This window comes from Adiantum capillus-veneris, chromosome 4 (assembly GCF_014529385.1).
Source record: "Adiantum capillus-veneris isolate H3 chromosome 4, ASM1452938v2, whole genome shotgun sequence".
In the NCBI taxonomy this organism is placed as follows: domain Eukaryota; kingdom Viridiplantae; phylum Streptophyta; class Polypodiopsida; order Polypodiales; family Pteridaceae; genus Adiantum; species Adiantum capillus-veneris.
The window spans coordinates 144,349,333-144,355,133 of record NC_140934.1 but is presented as its reverse complement, the minus strand read 5'-3'; the positions used below and the strand labels follow the sequence as shown (position 1 = coordinate 144,355,133).

Here is a 5,801-nt window from a genome sequence, read left to right as displayed (position 1 = left end):
GGAGGAAGTTTGAAGAGCAGTTGCTTGGCCATGCGCTGTGAGGTCATGTCACCTCCAGAGGCGACGAGGTCGTCTAATATCTCTCGCATCTTGCGAGTCAAACCGACCAATGAGTTGAATTGGCTGTATTGCAGGAGCTAAAGCTCCTGCTCTAGCCGAAGAATCCCGGTGACGGATTTTTTCGCGAATAGATCCATAATGCGTTGCCATAAGCCATGAGAATACTCCTATGCTCGTACTTCTTGTAGAACCATGTCAGAGAGGTTCATAAGGAGGTATGTATACACCCGTCTGTCGATGTCGACCCAAGCATCAACATGTGCCTGTGAAACGGATCCAGCAGTGACCACGGGCTTGACGGCCTTCAAGGGGTCCGTAAGCCAGTCCCAGAATTCATTGTAGGTGATGAGGGTCTTTACACGTGGAACACGGGATGGATCGTAATGCCGGAGGATAGATCCAGATTATAAGATACAACACTAATCTTATTGATAACCTGGAATGGTCCACAATATCGCGAAGATAATTTAGAACATGGTCCGGTACGAATTGTTTCAGAGTCCTTTGGTACCTTTAGATACATCCACATCCCCTCGTGGAGATCTCGAGGTTGCCGATGCAGGTTAGCATAGAAGGTAGCCCCATTTTGAGCTGTTCTTATGCTTTTCATGGCGATCAATAGCAACATTTCTTACATGTCAAAAGAAATCGGCCACGAATTGCATTTTAACACTCTTGAGTCCAGTAGCAATGGGTGGTTTCGGCTCATAATTGTACATAAGCATCGTAGTGACATGGGACGGCGGGGATGGGCCCTAGGAACGGGGGGACGCCGTTCCGGGAGCGGGGACGGGTTTTCCGAGCCGGGCGGCGGACTGCAAAGAGGGGACGTCGGGGATGGCCGAGTGGGGACGGTCAAAGGACCGTTTGACTTTTTTTTTGAATTAGAAAATGTAGCCGTTTATGGTTGTTTGGGGGCCCGAATTTGAACGTGTTTAGAGTGGGGGGAGTTTAGGGCAAGTTGTCTAATGCGAAGGCTATATAAAGAGGCTTGGAGCCTCATTGTTCTCAAGCTTCAAGCTCCGGAGCTCAAGGCTCAAGCCTTCTAAGTTCCACCTCTCCATTGTCCAAGCTCTCCAAGCTTGAAGGTGCTCAAGCTTCCATCTCCCCCTCCCTCCACCTTCACTTAGCCTCTCCATCTCCCTGTCCCTCCACCCTCCATCCATCTTCCTCTCCCTCAAGCTCCACTCTCTCCCTCCACCCTCCATCCATCTCCATCTCCCCCTTCCTCTCCATCCATCTCCCTCTCCCTCCACCCTCCATCCATCTCCATCTCCATCTCCCTCTCCCTCTTCCTCTCCCTCAAGGCTCAAGCCTCAAGCTCCACTTTCTCCATCCATCTCCCTCTCGAGTCTCCCTCAAGCTTCACTCTCTCCCTCCTCTCCCTCAAGCTCCACTCTCCTCTCTACCCTCTCCGTCCATCACCCATCATTCATGGCATCCTCTTCCCAAACCCCCTCCTCTACTCAACCCGGATCTACCGCCGCGTCCATTTCTTCAACATCCGGTCCCACACGAAGAAGAAGGCCCACCGTACACCGATGGAGTTGGTGGGATGAGGTTAATAGCCCTATGTACGGCGCCGGGGGTGGTGCAAGGCCACGGGTTTGTAAGCTTTGCGGCTACAAGCGAACCGGCGGCGCTAACAAAGTGCGCGCTCACCTCTTGCATGAACCCGGCAATGAAGTGCAATTTTGCAAGATGGTTTCTTCCGAGAAGAAGCAAGAGCTCCTCGACAAGCTTGTGGTCTATGATGCGGCCGAGGCGGTAAAACGCAATCCTCAAGTGGCCGTGAACCCCACATCCTTCGTGAAAGACGTCAATGCCACATCCACCTCCCTCATCCTCACGTCCTCGCCAAACAACTCTTCATGAGAATTGGAACCCTCAAAAGAAAGAGGAGGTGGACATGGCGGTCGCACGGTTCTTCTTTCATGACCATATAGCATTTCGGGCGGCACGGTAAGTCTGCTCTAATTTCTAAATGCTATTCATTCTCTAAATGAATGATTAAAATCTGAAATTGTCTTGTTGTTTGAAATAGGTCTCCATACTTTCGTGAAATGTGCAAGTTGATAGCGGAGTACGGTCCCTCTTATGTTCCCCCCTCTTCGGAGACCATCCGCACCTCTCTCCTTGATAAGGAGAAGGCAAGCGTGGAGTTTGGCGGCATGCCACATGAAGGAGCAATGGGCCAACAATGGCATTACCCTCGTCGTTGATGGGTGGAGTGATACTCGAAGGCGCTCCATCCATGGTGTCGTTGCGTACTCACGAGGGGAGACTTACTTTGTGGATTCCCATGATGCTTCAGGGACGGGTAAGAGTGCCGATGTGCTTGCCGCGGAGTGGGCAACAACACTAGAGACGGTGGGGGACAGAGCATGTCATTGCCATTTGTGCAGATGGGGAACCAGCAAACAGGGTGGCAAGAACCATTCTCCAAGCCACGTATCCTGGCATCACCGTAAGCTTTTGCATGGCCCATTGCCTCAACAACCTCGTCAAAGACATTGGGGCCTTGCCATGGGTTGCACCGGTCATTGAGGATGCCAACAAAATAGTGTCCTTTGTCCTCAACCATCAAAGGGTACGGCATGAGTTCTCCAACAGGTCAAGTTTGTCTCTTCTCAAGTATTCTGAGACAAGGTTTGCCTTCAACTTCCTCATGCTAGGCCGCTTGTCTACATGCATTGGGGCATTGAGGGGACTCTTCCTCAGTGATGAGTTTACGCGCGGTTTAGAGGCCTCCACGGTGGTCGGCAGATTTTGCAGGGAAAGGGCAGATGATGTGGCATGGTGGGAGGAGGCCAATGCAGTTGTGGAGATAGTAAAGCCCATTATTGATCTCTTGAGGGTAGTGGACTCTACTCAGCCATGCATCGGCAAAGTGTAGGAGGCAATGGACCGCATGATAGAGAAGCTTGGGGACATGATCAAAGTCAAGCCTCGATACAAAGAGGTCAAAGCTCTATGTGTGAAGAGGTGGGATGCCTATTATTCTCCTCTGCATGGCGCTGCCTACATGGTTGATCCTGAATTTCAAGGCAAAGGACAGCACAAGGACAAAGAGGTGAACAAAGGCTTTAGAGAAACCTTGGAGCGTCTATATGCAAATGAAGATCATCGCCGCCTCATCAAGAATCAACTGCAGATTTACAGGGAGAAGAGGGGATCTTTTGGCTTGGCAGATGCACAGGCGGACCGCTTCAAAGTAGGGTCGGCACTTTGGTGGGAGGACTATGGCACAGATACTCCAGAGTTGCAGGAATTTGTTGTGCGCATACTCTCACAGGCTTGCAGTAGCAGTTGCTTAGAGCAACTGTGGTCCACAGTCACATCGCCTCTAAGAAGAGGAACCGCCTTGGAGTGCAACGAGCAAATGATTTGGTCTTTGTCAGTGCCAACTTGCGAATGCTTTGCAAGGGCATGGCAAAGAAGGCAGATCCTTTCATTGAGTGGGAGGAGGCACAGCAGGACCAAGATGTCTCCGAGCAGCAGAGGGCAGAGATTTTGGATGAGCTTGAGACTGTTCCTTCCCCCCCACATCCACCTCCACTTGAGCCAGAGCCTTTTGAGAACTTCACTGAGGAGGTCACGATTCAGCTTCACCCTTCGCCTCTTGCCTAGGCCCTAGTCTCTTTACTCTTGCCCCACTATTTTGCTACTAAGCCTACTTGTATCTTGGCATTTTGCCATTTTGCCATTTTGTCGTGAGTGTACACCCTGGCTTCCCTTCCATTATGCCATTTTATCTAGTTTGTACACTCAAGTTTTCTTATGACGCCATTGGTGCTCCATTGTAGTCTTTTGCTAATATGACCATGTATTTCTCTCCTTTTTGGTGCAAACTTGTGCTCAATGTGTAAGTCTCTAAATGTAAATCAAGTGTTTTAAAAAAATGTTTAAAAACACACACTTTCAAATTGCCATTTTTTTCCCGTCCTCGGGACGCCCTTTTACCCCGTTCCCGGTCTCGTCCCCCGTCCCATGTTACTATGATAAGCACAAAGGGACTATAACCCGTAGCCGAACGCTTTAGTAATGTTATAAGCAAATTAAATATCGTGGAGATAGCGTTCCCAATCAGATTGACAACGGGAGACATATACTTGAAGCATGTCCTCCATTGTTTGATATGTGCGTTCAGTTTGTCCATTGATCTTAGGATGATTTGAGGAAGACGTGCACAAGTGGGTTTACAATTTTTGGAAAGCCATTTGCCAGAAATTTCAAATTAGTAGTGAATTTAGAATCACGATCACTGACAATTTCTTTGGGCAAAGCATAGAGTTTATACGAATGCTCCACAAAGAGTTGAGCTAACTCATGACTCTCTACAATGGTGCGAACAGGAATAAAACGTGCCATTTTTGTGAGTCGATCAAGGATGACCCAAGTGGCATCATAACCACGATGGGTCCGAGGAAATCCAACGACAAAGTCCATAGAAATGCTAGTCCATTTCTTATCGGGAATTTGTAGAGTATGAAAAAGCCCTGCATGCTTTTGACGTTCAACTTTATTAAGCTGACATTGCGCACGAGGAGAGTACTACATTGTCTTCCTCCAGTTCACCTTCTTGACTTTCTCTCAGTTCCAAATCTAGAGCGATTGTGAAACGCTCTAAGAGAGAAAGCAGGAAGAAGAAAGCTCGTATGTTCAAGTCAGGAGATAAGGATATCAAGTTCGAGACCTACAATGGAAAGAGGGATCCCACCAAAGCCTTGACTTTCATCAGACAATTTGATATAGCCTTTTCTGATGGAGATTTTACATAGAAGTCAAAACTCAGACATGTGGGTATGCATCTAAAGGATACAGCCAGCCATTGGTGGCTTACTCTTATTGTGGAAAGCAAGAAACCGACTACTTGGTCTAAGTTCAAGAAGCTCTTTTATGCTCAGTTTTTGCCTCCAGATTTCAAGAGTGATGTGAAGGAGTGCGATTGGTTGGGTCAGAAGGAATCTGAGAAGGTGACCACCTATATTGATAACTTCTGGCTACCCTTCTCAAGGTTACCCCTTTTATGTACATATCAGAGGATGAGAAGAAGTGGAAGTTTGAGTCCAGCCTATTGCCACATCTCCATAAGTCTTTGAAAGTATATCCACATAAATCTCTGAGTCGTATGATGGAATCAGCTATTGTGGCTAAGAGTTTGCATACACCTGGAGTTCCAAGGAAGATGGAGATGAGCTCGTACCGAGCAAGGCAAGAGCGTCTGCATGATCAGCCCAAGAATGATGAGAAGAGACCCTCAGCTTCCAACCCTGATCAGAATCAGAAGTCAAAGGGTCCCAAGAAGAAGCAACGTAATCTTTTGTCATCTGCGGATTGGCAGAAGTATAAAGCAGGACGGTGTTTCATATGTGAAACAGAACATATGTGTAGCAGGGCCACAGTGTCACTTTCACTTTCACAGGACATACATTTGGTACAGTTGGTTGGGTCTGGTTCACACTGGACGGACTCTCTCAGTTGGACAACGACACGTGGCAGGATACGGACGGTGGCCTAGTGGACATTGTGGCCAGGTCACCACCACTCAGTTTCGGGATAGACTTAGATGGCTGACATTTATGAGCCGTTGGTGGCTCTCTGTGGTTGTGCATATGAGTAGTCGTTTGGGTCATTTTTGAGGATTATCTTTATGTAGTCGTTTAGAGTGAGTCTGTACACAAAGCACGTCTTCACCATCCCCGCACATCTGAGCCTCGACACCCCCATTGTACCTAAGA

The 5,801-nt window shown here is 48.3% G+C and overlaps 1 pseudogene; it reads left to right on the top strand.

The window, feature by feature from the left end:
- The first annotated feature begins 1,460 nt into the window (after positions 1–1,460).
- On the top strand, positions 1,461–3,898 carry LOC147460105 (uncharacterized; annotated as a pseudogene).
- The last annotated feature ends 1,903 nt before the right edge of the window (positions 3,899–5,801 follow it).